Raw genomic sequence first — 14,775 nt, forward strand, 5'->3', positions numbered from 1 at the left:
GAGAGTGCGCCCTATGCGGCAGTGAAATCTGGAGAGGAGGAGCCGCCACCGCGGGAGGAGTTAAAAGCATGAGATGGAGAGTGGAGGTTACGCGACTTACAGAGCTATGGACTCTAGTAAGCGTGCTGTGCTGCTCAAAGTAAATTTATTTGTGTGGCTGAGCTGGGATGCAAGGTAAAGTCCGCGCCTCTTCCCCGCCGCCCCCCCTTCTCTTCCCCCGCTTCCCCCCTCCCTTCGGGCGTGTTCGTTTCTGTTTGCGATCTGGTTTGGGGTGTGTGGCCTATCTCCCTTCCCTCCCTGCTTCCCCCACCGTCTTTTGCTTGCAGCCTCACCTGGCAGGGTTTTTTTTTTTCGATTAATGGATATGTCCTTGTTTTTTTTTTTTCCCCCTAGAAGATATTTAAATGCTGTATTTTCTCTCTTGGTGATACAATTCAAACCTTGTCCCCGTATCCATGATTTTTCTTTTAGATCCAGTTCTTCATGAGCTGCTCTGGTGTGGGTCCCCCATAGGGTCACAAGTCTGACCAGCAAACCTGCTCCAGTGTGGAGGTCCTCCTCTCCACAGGTCCACAGATCCTGCCAGGAGCTCGCTCCAGCATGGGCTTCCCATGGGGTCAAAACCTTCTTTGGGTGCATCCACCTACTTAAGCCTGGGGTCTTCCACAGGCTACAGGTAGATCTCTGTTTCCCCAGGGACCTCCTGGGCTGCAGGGGGACAGCTGCTTCACCATGCTTCACCGTGCACTGCAGGGGACACTCAGCTCTGGTGCCTGGAGCACCTCCTCCCCCTCCTTCTCTACTAACTTTGGTGCCTACAGGGTTGTTGCTCCCACATATTCTCAGTCCTCTCTTCTCTGGCTGCAATTGCTTTTGCACAATAACTTCTTTCCTTTCTTAAATATGTTGTCGCAGAGGTGCTACTACCATCTCTGATTGGCTTGGCCTTGGCCAGTGGTGAGTCTGTCTTGGAGCCAGCTGGCATTGGCTCTGCCATACATGGGGGAAGCTTCTAGCAGCTTCTCACAGAAGCCACCCCTGTAGCCTTCCTGCTACCAAAACCTGGCCTCACAAACCCCATACAATTCTTCAGATTCACAGCCTGACATCAATATAAAAAAAAAGATTTCAGAATTACAAGGCAAATTGATGATTACAAACATACAAAAGGTTTTAATAAGCTGAAATACTGAAGTGAAAATGAATCACAGAAAGATTATTCCAAGATAGAAGTTGTAGAAAGTGCAGTCCCAGCTGTCAGGCTAGGATTCACTGGCTTGGAGGTATAATATCATATTCTCTCGTGTGAGGTTTTGAAGACAAATTATGCTGAAAACCACATCACTGAGTTGAATCAACTGAAGCAATTGAAGAACTACAGTTTAAGGGAGTCTGTAAAATTTGGTTACATTTCCTGGAACAAACAGCAGACCTTCCAAAAGCAAACTTTGCATCAGAGAAAAAGCATTTTAGAATGTTACAATACTATTGGCTTCTTTTCTCCAGTCCTTTTTGTGTAATTGCATCATAGAAAACATAAACCTAAAACTGTTTTTACTTGTATCTGAAGAACTTCTGGTGAGAAATGAAATAGAGCCAAAGCCTGTAGTACTGAAACAGTGTGAGCTCAGCAAGCATCCTTTCAGTTCTGAAAAAGGATGAAACTTAGTATCTTAATCCTCAAAGAATATACATTGTTGAAGCAAAGTTCATTAGCTGCACAGAAGCATCATAGAAATGGAAAAAGACCATTCAAATGGTTAGTCATTGAGAGCAATGGCAGATTTGTCTTTACAAACAAGCTGTGGGTCTGCTGGTAGATAAAACTAGCACTGAGAGATAAAAGAAACAATGGGAGGGATTCCACTGATTGATGAATGGAAAAAGATATTTGCTTTTACAAATAAACTTTAGGTTTGCTGATAAATGAAATTGGACATTGAAAAAAACAATGGGAGAAAACCCTAAATTTCATAAAAATTAAAAATTAAAAGGGAGGGTAATACATTAGAGGGAAATCTTTGGTATCAGGCATATCGGGTAGTCTGTACCTCTCAAGTACCTCAGCCAATGGGAAAAGAGAGAAGGGAAATGCGGCCAGGAAATTATGATAAAAAGGAGGCTGCGTCCGCCAAAAATTTGAGAGATCCCAGGGGAATGCCCCATGGCCTCTCCCTTTATTCGAATAAAGTAAAAGGACTCCTCTGTGTCCTTTTTGGACAGAAACCTCTGATGTTTGTGGATTAATTTTCCTGACATCATGAAAATTGTCTCCTAAATTATGTGAAAGGCAGAATAATGACAAAAGTTGCTATTAAAGTGCCAGTGGAAAAGCTCTCCTGAAAGGCATGTCCAGTACTGTGTAAGTAATAATATGGTATGTTGAGGTGTTAAGTTAATATCATATTCAGGAAACAAATCACAGATCATAGACATAAGTGGTTGGGCTAAAGGGGAGTAATATTTGTCCTAATTGACAATGATCACAAAGATCACATATTCAATGTATTTTCCGGCAGTGAAGGAAATCTGCCCAACATTCAGTCTCTTTAGGGAATGTTTGTTCAAAAGAGTGCTGTATTCAACAGTCAAGAAAGCAGAAGTATATGGCACATCAACAAAGCACCACAGGAAATAATAATGTTCTCATTCCTAATGTAGATGCTCCAGGACATTATGGGGGAACTGCTAATTTTGTTTTTTTTTAATATGAACATATGTTATTAATCTAGTGAAGGAAAATAGCAGCATTAGGGGGTCCAGGAACAAAGGTGTTATGAGAGATATGAACAGAAAAGAAACCATCTCTCAAAGTTGAGACATAAGACTCACTAAAGAATTCTTAACTTTTGAAGAGATACTAAATATATAAACATTGAATGAGAGCCCAGGAAGAAGAAATTTAAGTACAGTGCTATTTTCATCTCATATATTAGTGTTGTACTATGTATTGGTGGGTTCTATGGAGTAATAGACTTCAGTGTCTAGGAAGAGATCGAGTTCCTCAGTAAATAGTTTCTTTTTTTCACCATGCCTGTAACACTTAAACTCAGCAACCCAAAATACCTGGGCTTCAAGCCATATCACAAGCCTTTCATGAGCTATGAGATGTCTCTATAACACCCCACCAAGGCAAATTAGAGAATAGTTAGAGAAATGCTGCTTGAAGAATCCCCTGACTTCTTTACCAAATACTTCAGAGTAGATGTTAATCAGATTGGTAAAGGCTTGCCTAGAAAAGCTTTCATGTTAGTCTCTCATGGTAGAAAGCAACAATTAAGATCTTGCTAGAGAATAGATAAAAGTCAAAAGTCACAGCATTCCTCACCGTCTATGTATGAAAAAGATGGTACCTTATATTAATGCACAGATGACAGGATCAAGCAAATAGATTATTCCTGTAGATGTCCTATACCCAGAATTCAAGAAAACTTGATTGCTTAAGCCATGATCACAGAAATGTTTTGACCATTGCTGAGTTGCATGTCAAAAAAGTTAAGATGTGACCTCAAACCAGAACAGTCCTACCCAAGGATGGCACATTTATAGCCCGGGATGAACCAGGACTAAATTTGCCACGCTTTCAGATGTGTACCTTTCAACATGCACCCTTAGACTAATGTCTTGGCAGCTGCAAGTGTGAAATTGATTCTGGATTTTGCCTTTGACTTTCTAGGCCTCCTGATCCAGTTTGATGTTCAATGGGAGGTAAATGATGAGTGCAGGTGGCCAGAGGTGGGGAGGCTGGATGGGGGTGAAGGTCTTTGTCTTGGTTTATAAGACAGGTGTCTGCTGGGGAAGGCAGAAAGCCTCCCTTGGAATGGAGAATGTAAACCCCCTCCCTCTGAATTATTATAGTTTTGAAATTAAGGGGCTCTCAGGCAACGATATGGGAATAGGAATAACAATTCTTTACTAGTATGTATAACAAGGCAAACAAAACAACAACAACTACAGCATTAATAATAACAGAACCAGGAACCCAGTAACAGCCTTTTCGGCTGCAGGCACTTTTCCCCTTTGGTGTAGTTACGGTCACAGCCAGCAGGGGTGCTGCCCAGTGGGTAGGGCAGGTGCGATGATCCCCACACGGCTGCAGGGGGCGCTCCGGCACGGGCCTGGGGAGCAGGTAGCAATGGCGGCTCGGCCGAGATGCGAAGGGGTGGAAAAGAGAATTTGCTTCACCAACCCTTGGGGCAGCCGATCCCGGTGCCCTTAGCAGGACTCTCGGAAGCAGCAGGCTGGAACAGCAGGGATGAGCAGAAAATCCCGGGGCGGTGGGCGAGATGTATCAGAAACTCCACGGCAATATCTGGAACCTGCGGGATGTCCTGGCAGGGCAGGGGGATGCGGGGCCCAGCAGCAGAAGAAAGGTTCTCCGCTGGGTTATGGTAGTGGCAGTGAATTCCTTTCCCCAAGCAGCAGGTCCGACCATACTCCTCCAACACCCAGCAGAGCGAGAGACAGGGTTCCCAACTCTCCAGCCCGCGTCTTTTAACTGCTTCTATTCTCTCGATATCACTGTGTCGTCCAGTCCCCTTCCCCCCCACCCCCCCCAGGGAAACTCTCAAAAAACAAAAGGAGTTCCCCCTCCCCGCCTTCTCAAGCACACAGCCATCAGTGCTTCTTAGCAACTCAATGGGGAAAAAAAAATTCCACAAGTAACAAGGAAAGAAAAGAAAAAACCCAACCCCCAACATTATCCTCCTTCTGCAGTATTATCAATTAATTCTGCTCAAGCCCTGGCAGGAACCTGCCACCCCCTTAGTTTTAGATGAAAAATCAATCTCCTCTTTTATCAAAGTATAGTTTATCCCCAAAGATTTATAAGTGAACAAAAAGCCTACCTGCCAGTCTTCACTGCATTTATGAATGGGATCATACTCCTTCAGGGCTTATTTGCCTTGCTACAGAATTAAATTGAAAATATCTGAAATATCTGAGACATTAGTTATGGAATCTTCCTCCTAATTTGCCAGAGCTTGTCTACAACAAAAAATTTGGGTCTGAAGAATGTTGGAAAGGTTTTCAATAGCTAGTGGAGACATGAAATCAAATGTAACCAAAACAAACATTTGTTCATATGATGAAGACCCTGCTGCATTAGCTACAAGGGCCAGTGCTTCATTTTGAAAATCAATGATTTCTCCACTAGTGTGAAAAGTGCATGTTATATGGCTCTACACAGATATTTACTATATGTATTATGTTGTATTGATTAGTAGTGCTGTATTAACATTTTAATAGTATTGTAAATGTAGTTTTGTAGTCAAAAGGTAACTTTTGTAGTTAAAATAGGACCTATGTATGTGGGATATTTTTTTAAGAAAGGAATGAAGTACTCGCACCAGATAGCAGCCACAGGACACCTAAATCTTTCAGAGAAAGAGAATTTATTGCTCACTTATCAGAAGAAACTAACTTCTTCCTGCCTTGCTTAGCCATGAAGACACCATCAGGATTAAGGGGAAGAAGTTGACACTGACCAGACATAATCCTTTGTTTTAATAGAATTTATTCATCATGTATGAGATCTATGAATATGCAACAGCCTATTGCTTTTAAGGGTTAATCCTTTGTTAACGGGTGTCCTTTTTCGGGCATATTTTGCCCAGAAAGAGGTACCCCGACTGTCCATAACTCTTTGGTTTTTATTGTCTTGTATTGTCCTAATCTCAATTGTTCAAATTTTTATTACTCTAATTATATTACTATTTTTATAACCATTTTATTACGATTAAACTTTTAAAATTTTAAAAATAAGTGATTGGCATTTTTCACAACTAGCATTGTGAATAGACACTATCTTAAAAGAGTATAAATTATACATTAAAATAAAAACTGGAAAAGCAAACGTAGGCATCTTGTGCTCTTCTGGAGGATCATTTGGATGTGGCTCTTGTTGCAATCACAGATGCCTGGGAACACTTACAGCCTGAGGTGAACAAGAAGTCAGAGAGAAGAATGGCAAGGATTGTCAACAATACAGAATTACTTCCATGCTAATCCAGTGATTCTCAAGCAGAATGCTTCATCCTGAAAAAGAGCTGACCTAGCAAAGTGTGATAAAATCTACAAAATCATGAATAGTAGAAAGAGGATGGTTAACAACAGTTGTTCATTGCCTCCACCCTTCCTTTTCTCCAGTATCCTCCTTCTTCTCCCCCCTCCTCCTCACAGGACTAGGTGCTCTCCCTCCTGTCCCGCATCCATTAATGTCTGGGGATCGAAGTGAGGAGAAAGAAGGGGGAACAGATTTGCAGGCATGGTGGCACAGCCCTTCAACCCCCCAAAAAAGCTAAAGACAAAAAAAAGGAGGGGAGAAGAGAGAAATTTTTCAAAGCAGCAAAAATATCCCAAAATAAAATTGAAAACAGCTGCTGCCTCTGAGCAGGTGGCAAGAGCGCTTTTGCATCGCAGTAGCAGCAACTGGCAGTTCTCTGCAGAGCAGCACAGGTACCTGGTGGTAGCTAGGAACACATCTGCTCGCTTGCTGCACCGGACTCTGCCAATGCACTGTCCTGTCATCATGCCATGACCCTGAACTTGGAGATGTCTAAAGTGTCGATGCTGCCTGAGGAGACTGATGAGGGGGATGACAAGGAGCCACAGTCCCACCACCCCTGCCGCCACTCCTACACTGAGGATGAGGAGGAAGACAAAGAGGGTGTGGGTGACCTCCATGACAACACCCTGCTACTACAGTCGCGCATGTGGGGTGGGTGACAGTTTGTGGCCCCCTTTCAGGATGGTCCACAGAAGGCAGAAGTAGTGGGGTGCACAGGGGTGGCAAGAACAATCTGGTGAAGCCACCCTACTCCCTACATTGCTCTCATCACCATGGCCATCCTGCAGAGCCTTGAGAAGTGGCTGACGCTGAGCAAGATCTACAAATTCATCAGCAGGCACTTCCCCTACTACTGGGAGAAGTTCCCTGCATGTCAGAACAGCATCCACTGAAGCCTTAGGTTTTAGCTTTTATATTTTTCAGATTCTGTACTGTGTTAGTGTGTAGTTCTGAGCTTCATATTAAGAGATGGTAAGCTCTCTTCACAGAGTAGGTAGACAAAACAATTCCTTTCCTAGCTTGGGACCAAGGAGAACCTATTCAAATTTCAGGCCTAAGAGCATAAGCAACGTGGACTGCAGAGAGAAAAACAACAAGGATGGGACTTCATAAGCTAAAGCTATAATTGGACAATTAACTCCAATATGCAAATGGACCAAAACTTATAAAAGTGAGAGACCTCATGACCGGTCGTCTATTTTTGTGTCCATTTGGGGTTCATCTTGGGTGTAGCCCTGTCTGGGCTCTTGTACTGCCCAAGGTGTATCCATTGAGGCCTTTTAATAAATACCTACTTTATTCTTTAACTCCGTCTAGCCTCTGTTCTAGGTCAGACTTCACAAGGCATCACTACCACAATCTCCCTCAGTGACTACTTTGTCAAGATTCCTCAGAATCCCAGCAACTCTGGCAAGGGCAACTACTGGATGCTGGACCCCATGTCTGTCAACATGTCTGACAACAGGAGCTTCCTGAGCTGCCAAAAGTACTTTAAGCAATAACACCTCTTGGCGCCCAAGATGCTGCTGCATACCATGAACCCTGCTGCTGCCTTCTTCCTTCAGCCCCTGCCCCCAGGCTCTGCAGCAGCCACCCTGTGTCTACAGACCCTATGGCTGTGGCTATGGCCTCCAGCTTCAGCCCTACCATCCCCAGTCCACTTTCTTTGCCTTCCATCACTCCTCCCTGCCAGCCCGCCAGCCCCTCACTACCCCCGGCAGTGTCCCTGGATCAGCACTGCCTGCTTTTGCTGCGCTGCTGGGCCCCTTACTGCCAGCAGCGGAACTGGCATGGACGCCCTTCTGCAACATGCACCTGCTAGGCCTAGTGCTGGCGGCCTCACTGCATGCTGCCAAGCCCAGCAGCGGCATGGTGCTGGCCCACTTGCCTTTCTCCATCAAGAACATAATTTTGAGGAGGCCTGGCCCCAGCACACGCAGGAGCTGCACCTCAGTCGGACACACTGTGGAGCGCCAGCAGTGGCCTGTGCCTGACCACTGCCCTCCCTGCTACCCCTGGCTTCATGGCCCAGATCTCTAGCTGTTAAGAATTTGGGAGTTTTTCTGAATGTAGGAGCTGGGCTATCTTGTTTCTTTGCCTCCTGGATGCCTGACAGATGCTGTGAGCAGTGGAGATGAGGGATTTGTGGAGTGGGGCTCAGGGGCCATCTTCCACAGCCAACAGGCTGCCCAGGACCTATAGTTATGCAAAGCCAGATCAAGATGCTGCATAGACTGACAGTCATGCTGTTGGAAAGTTCCTTGTTACTCCTTTAAAAAACAAGCAAGAAGAAAAACCAACCAAAAAGCACTTATATCTCTAAACTGTTAAAGTTCAGAGATTCTCAGGTCTAGGTGCTTAAAAACAGTGATGTACAGGTAAAAAATGCTTGATGGAGCACAGCAAATGTATTCATTTTAGTACATTTGTCTCATGTTTATTACATTACGGCCATAGTTGGAGACAGGCACATGACTGAACACACTAAGATCATGTGACAAACAGCACATGTTCATTATGGAAGCCCCCTTTTACAGAGGGTTCAAAATTCCCCAGCTTGAACAACTGATTGGTCAACGTGTCAGTACTGCCCAGCTCCCTGGCCAATGATATGTCTGCATTCAGGTTTGAATGGGATTGGCTGGGGTCCCCTGTTTGAGTTGGAATCCTACCTATTGCCTCACCCAGGGACTTGTTTACTTCTATGCTATGACGAACTAGTCTAGTTGAATTGGGTTTCTTATTATGGCCAAATTTGTACAGCCTCAGACCAGCTGTGGCTGTGACACATGAACTTTTGTCTTGGGGTGATTTTATGATGATGCTTTATGTGTCTGCTTTATGCCCAGAAAATAATGAGTGCTGTAGCTTTAAGATGGCCCCGGGGGAGGGGGGGAGGGGTGGGCAGTGAACCTTGGGATCCTGCACAGGCTCTATTCAAGCTCTTTTTCTCTCCACTGGGATGCAACACTGTTCCTTTTGTTGGATTGGGGTTTTTTTGCTAGCGTGAAGCAAAAAGGTTTTTTCCCTTCCCCTAGCCTGGAGGCTGTACTGGGAATACTCTCAGCGATTTGTTTCTTTTTTCCTTGAACTGTTTTTGCTTGGCTTTGTTTTTTCTTTTTGGCTCATCCAGGGAGTTGATGGGACCGCCTGGAACCCGAGACCTTGGAGGAGCTGAATTGACACGAGAAAGGACACTAAAACCCACCAGCTTCAGCTGCTGCAAGAAGATCCGCACCAAAAATCCAACAGGTTCCCAGCTGCTGTGAGCTCTTTTCTCCTCCCGTCCCCATAACAAAGAAGGGCGGTCGCCATCTTTGCCTCTCGGGCAGGTGAGAAGGTGGCGGTGGGGTGTAAGGTTCATATTTTTTTCTCTCTTTTTTTCTTTTTTTTTCTGTGCCTTGTGGGCCCCCTAATTTTATTTTTTTAATAAACAGTTTAATTTTTTTCACTTTTATCCCCTGGTATCCATTTCTCTCATTGGCAGAAGAAAGGTGTGAAAAATGACCAGATAATATTGGCTTTTGCATTTATGTATTAGCTTATGCATGTTGTTGTGCATAATCTGATGGCCCAGCTGATGTGCATGTACACTAATGCACACAGCATGGGTAACGAACAAGATCTGGAAGCCATGGTACAACAGCAAAGCTATGATGTAGTTGCCATCATGGAAATGTGGTGGGATGACTCACACAGCTAGAGCCCTGCGCTGAATGGCTACAAGCTCTTCGGAACAGACACGAAAGGGGGAAGAAGTGGAGGGGGGGGCCTTTATATTAGGGAGGCTTTTGTTGCCAGGGATATTGAAACTTATGATGATGAAGTTGAATGACTATGGGTAAAAATTAAGGGGAAGGCCAACAAGGCTGACATCCTACTGGGAGTCTGTTATTGTCCACCCAACCAGGAAGAAGATGCGGAAAACTTATTCTATAAGCAGCTGGAGAATGTTTGAGGATCACCAGCCCTTTTTCTTGTAGGTGACTAATGTACCAGACATCTGCTAGGAACTTAATACAGCAGAAAAAAGACAATCCGAGAAGTTTTTAGAGTGTGTGGAGGACAACTTTTTGTCACAGCTGGTGAGAGAGCCCACCAGGGGAGGGACTACACTAGAACTGTTGTTTGCAAATAGAGATGGGCTGGTGGGAGATGTGGTGGTTGGAGGCCTCTTGGGGCACAGTGATCATAAAATTAGAGTTCTCAATATTTGGTGAAATGAGGAGGAACATCAATAAGACTTTTACATTGGCCTTCTGGAGGGCAGACTTTGGCCTATTTAGGAGACTTATTCAGAGAGTTCCTTGGGAAGCAGCCCTTAAAAACAAAGGAGTTCAGGAAAGATGGGTGTGCTTCAAATCAGAGATCCTGAGGGCACAGGAATAGACTGTCCCTGTGTGCCGAAAGATGAGTTGATGAGGCAAACGTCCAGCCTGGATGGGCAAGGAGGTTTTGAAGGAACTTAGGAATAAAAAGAGGATGTATCATCTTTGGAAGGAAGGTCAGGTCAGGAAGTATTTAAGGGGGTTGTTAGGGCATGTAGGAAAAAAATTAGAGGCCAAAGCTCAGTTAGAACTTAATTGGGCAACATTTGTAAAGGAAAATAAAAAATATTCTTACAAATATATATGAACGTCAAAAGTAAGGGTAAGAGCAACTGTTGTTCTCTACTGAATGCAGGAGGGAACTTAGTAACTGCAGATGGGGAGAAGGCAGAAGTGTTTAATGCCTTCTTTGCCTCAGTCTTTAGCGGCTTGTCCTCAGGAAAAGTGTCCTCCTGGGTTGGTAGATGGTGTCAGGGAGCAGAATGGTCCCCCTGTTATCCAGGAGGAGGCAGTCAGAGAACTGCTGAGCCACTTGGATGTTCATAAATCTATGGGACCAGATAGAATCCATCCCACGGTGATGAGGGAGCTGGCAGATGAGCTTGTGGTGCCGTTCTCCCTCATGTGCCAACAGTCCTGACTCACTGGTGATGTTCCAGATGACTGGAAGCTGGGCAAGGTGATGCCCACTCACAAGAAGGGTGGGAAGGAGGATCCTGGTAATTATAGGCCAGTTAGTCTGACACTGGTACCCCATGGTTTGGACAGGTGCACTCTCTGCTGGGTTAAGAACTGGCTGGATGGCCAGGCCCAGAGGGTGGTGGTGAACGGTGCTGCATCCAGCTGGCGGCCAGTCCCTCGTGGTGTCCCTCAGGGGTCTGTGCTGGGGCCAGTTCTGTTCAATATTTTTATTGATGACATGGATGAGGATATTGAGTCTTTCATAAGTAAATTTGTGGACAACACTAAGCTGGGAGCATGTGTTGATCTGTTGGAAGGTAGGAGGGGTCTGCAAAGAGACATGGAATGGTTAGATGGATGGGCAGAGTCCAATAAGATGAAGTTTAATAAGTCCATGTGATGAGTCCTGCATTTTGGCCACAATAACCCTCCACAACACTCTAGGCTGGAGATGATGTGGCTGGACAGTGTCCAGGTAGAAAGGGACCTGTGGATACTGGTCGACAGCTGACTGAACATGAGCCAGCAGTTTGCCCTGATGGCCAAGAAGGCCAAGGGCATCCTGGCCTGTATCAAGAATAGTGTGGCCAGCAGGAGCAGGGAGGTCATTCTTCCCCTGTACTTGGCACTGGTGAGGCTGCACCTTGAGTACTGTGTCCAGTTCTGGGCTCCTCAGTTTAGGAAGGATGTTGAGACACTTGAATGCGTCCAGAGGAGGGCAACGAGGCTGGTGAGGGGCTTGGAACACAAGCTCTATGAGGAATGTCTAAGGGAGCTGGGTTTGTTTATCCTGGAGAAAAGGATATTTAGAGGTGACCTTATCACTCTTTATACTCTCTACAACTTCCTGAAAGGTGGCTGTAGTTGGGTGGGGGTTGGTCTCTTCCTCCAAGCAGCAACTGACAGAACCAGAGGACACAGTCTTAAGCTGTGCCAAGGGAAATATAGGTTGGATATTAGGAAAAAGTTTTTAATGGAAAGAGTGATAAAGTACTGGAATGGTCTGCCCAGGAAGGTGGTGGAGTCACCCTCCTTGGATGTGTTTAAAAAAAGATTGGATGTGGCACTTGGTGCCATGGTTTAGTTGAGGTGTTAGGGCATGGGTTGGACTCGATGATCTTGAAGGTCTCTTCCAACCTAGTGATTCTGTGAGAATATGATCTTCACAGTCAAAACATTGTTAGCACTAGTAGAGAGTTGAAGACAAAAAAAGGAAGGATAAATTAAGGAGAAAAGAGAAATAGGTCTCTCTCATGGGAGTAAAGCTCAGTTCTGTACAGATCCAGTCAGGGGATTGATTAGGCAGTTTAAAACTATTTTTATGCTATTGGATGAATTCTAAGTCACAACCACATCACAGTTTTATTTCCAAGATGCCCGAATGAAAAAAATAATAAGGGGTATGTACTGAACTTCAGTTCCTGTTATGTTTCTATGGAGATAATATGAATGTGTGTTTCTACATTTCAATACATATAATATTAAATGAGCATTGAAATAACCTTGTGTGATGAGTTGATTGAATGCACCAGCTATTGAAGTAATGATAAGTGTATGAACCAAACTGTGGAAAAGGCTTTTTTGATTTTGAACTCTCATCTTAACATGCATTAAATCAATAGATATCTATTTCATAGGCTAGAATCCTTTTTTAACCAAAAACTTCACCTAAAATAGTCCGAGCTTAGACATGAAAGGAGAATTATATATTCTAAGAGTTGTTGCTTGTCATGGACCAGGAACGCTTGTTTTTCAAATCAGGAAGCTGTTTTTCAAATATGACTGTATTTATAACAGTTTAGTAGATTGAAGGTTAAATCATGTGAATTTTCATAAAAGAAAAAAAAAAGATTCCAGTGTTCTTTGGAGTGGGGAGAGAAAGTGTGACTGTGGTCACAAGGGTTTTCAGGGTGAAGAAGAGACGAGAATGTTGACTCCATGATCAGAAGGCTTGATTTATTATTTTATGATATATGTTACATTAGACTATACTAAAAAGCAATAGAAAGGAAAGGTTTCTTCAGCAGCTAGCTAAGCTAAGAATAGAAAAGAATGAATAACAAAGATCTTTGTCTCAGACAGAGCAAGAGCCAGCTCTGCCATGAGTGGTCAAGAAATCCAAACACTTACAGGAGACCAATCACGGGTCTACCTGTTGCATTCCACAGCAGCAGATAACCATTGTTTACTTTGGTTGCTGAAACTGCAGCTTCTCACAAGGAAAAATCCTAAGAAAGGATTTTTCATGAAAGATGTCTGCGACATGTCACCTTTTTTTATTTAGTTAAATTAAAAGGAAAAAGTGTTTGTAATTTTCTCTGCTGTACTCATGCCGAAGAAAAAGACAAACACTTGACAGGTTATCTGTTGCCAATCAAACTCCACTCAAGTGCTCCTGTGGAATGCACTGGGAATTTCTTCACCTGTAGAACATAAAAGTCTATCATATCACTAAAACAATTTTACAATATAAGAAAATGCAAAATCAATGCAAAGAAAATTCAAGTCCAAGCAGCTGAGTTTCAGGAAAAGTCCATGGTCTGAAGATGTCCCTCTTTGCCATATCTGAAAGTTTCTTTTGGTCCTGAAACAGGCTTGCTACAGAAAAAGTCCATCAATAGTTATCAAGAGTCCATTGACAGTCTTCAAAGAATTTTGAGAAAGTTTCTGAAATGTCTTGCCACAGCCCTTATTGAACAACTTGGGCTGAAGCCAATCCCTGGCTCCTCAATGCCTCTGCTCAATCTCAATGCCTCTGAGCTGATGCCAGCTCTTTCACCCTTTTTTATTCAATAATTTTTTTTTTGTTGTTTTTTTTTGGTTTTTTTTGTTTTTTTATCAGAAAGAGCAGCAGCAGCAGAGGAGCTAGAGAGAGGCCCTTGGGGGCCCTGGCCCATGTGGAAGGATCAGGAACCCCTGACCTGGCCCACTGAAAGGTGGCCCAGGACCAGAAGGGGGAAGCAAAGCCCCCAAACCCAACAGGAGGCCGGGAGGTGGCCCTGGCCCAAGCAACCAAGCCAGACAGCCCAGGCCCAGCCCCTGAGGCAGGCTCTGCATTGGCACAGACCCGCACCCTGCTGCCAGTACAATGGCAGAAGGAGTGACCAAACGCTTCCTTTCCCCAAAACCACCGAGGCATGCCGGCAATGGGAAGACAGAAGCTGTCCCGAGAAACTTCGTCTCGGGTCTGGGGATGTCCTTTCCCCACAGCAGACAAGCGATGCTCGCTTCTTGCTGTGCCCTCTGCCTCTGCGATGGAAATGCACCAAGTGTTCCTCCCATCTGCCTCACGGCACCACCGCCACCCCCTCTGGGCTGGGGACCAGGGGCAGAACTTTCGGGACCCACCTCCCCCTCGCCGCTGGGGCGCGCGAGGGGCGGCAGAGAGATTCGCATCCCCCAGGGGGAAACCCCGGACCAAACACCCTCCAACCCGCCAAGAATGCTGATCTTGAAAACAGGCAGCCGCGCTGCGCCCACAGCCAGCTGTCGGGCCATGCCTCCTCCACGGAAGGACAGGCTGACGCCCTCTTCCCCTGTCCCAGCTCCCCCCGTAGGGGCAGCCCCGGGAAAACCCGAAAAACTCGGGGAGGAAGTCACGCTGGATGCAGGAGGTGCCGCTGCAGCTGCCGCTGGCTCCAGGGCAGCCTCTGACGCAGACACGGAGGACGGAGTCCCCGCAGGGGCGGGCAGCGGGGC

General features: G+C 45.1%; 1 protein-coding gene, 1 long non-coding RNA gene and 1 pseudogene across 2 annotated transcripts in view; 2 read left to right on the forward strand and 1 right to left on the reverse strand.

Annotated features, from left to right (window-relative positions):
* The window catches only part of LOC139598977 (transcription factor BTF3-like), a 31,233-nt gene extending 31,112 nt beyond the window's left edge, over window positions 1-121 (reverse strand). Inside the window, exon 1 of the mRNA XM_071445915.1 lies at window positions 101-121. The gene's annotated coding sequence lies outside the window, so the exon portion shown is untranslated. The remainder of the gene's footprint in view (window positions 1-100) is intronic.
* Window positions 40-9,524, forward strand: LOC139598978 (uncharacterized). The gene is made up of 2 exons (XR_011682110.1): window positions 40-174; window positions 9,201-9,524. It is a non-coding gene; the product is annotated as an uncharacterized lncRNA (long non-coding RNA).
* Window positions 6,535-8,107, forward strand: LOC139599017 (forkhead box protein D1-like; annotated as a pseudogene).
* Window positions 9,525-14,775: the final 5,251 nt, after the last annotated feature.

Source organism: Agelaius tricolor, unplaced genomic scaffold, assembly GCF_023055355.1.
Source record: "Agelaius tricolor isolate 1412-34295 unplaced genomic scaffold, bAgeTri1.0.p SCAF_21, whole genome shotgun sequence".
Classification (NCBI taxonomy): Eukaryota; Metazoa; Chordata; class Aves; order Passeriformes; family Icteridae; genus Agelaius; species Agelaius tricolor.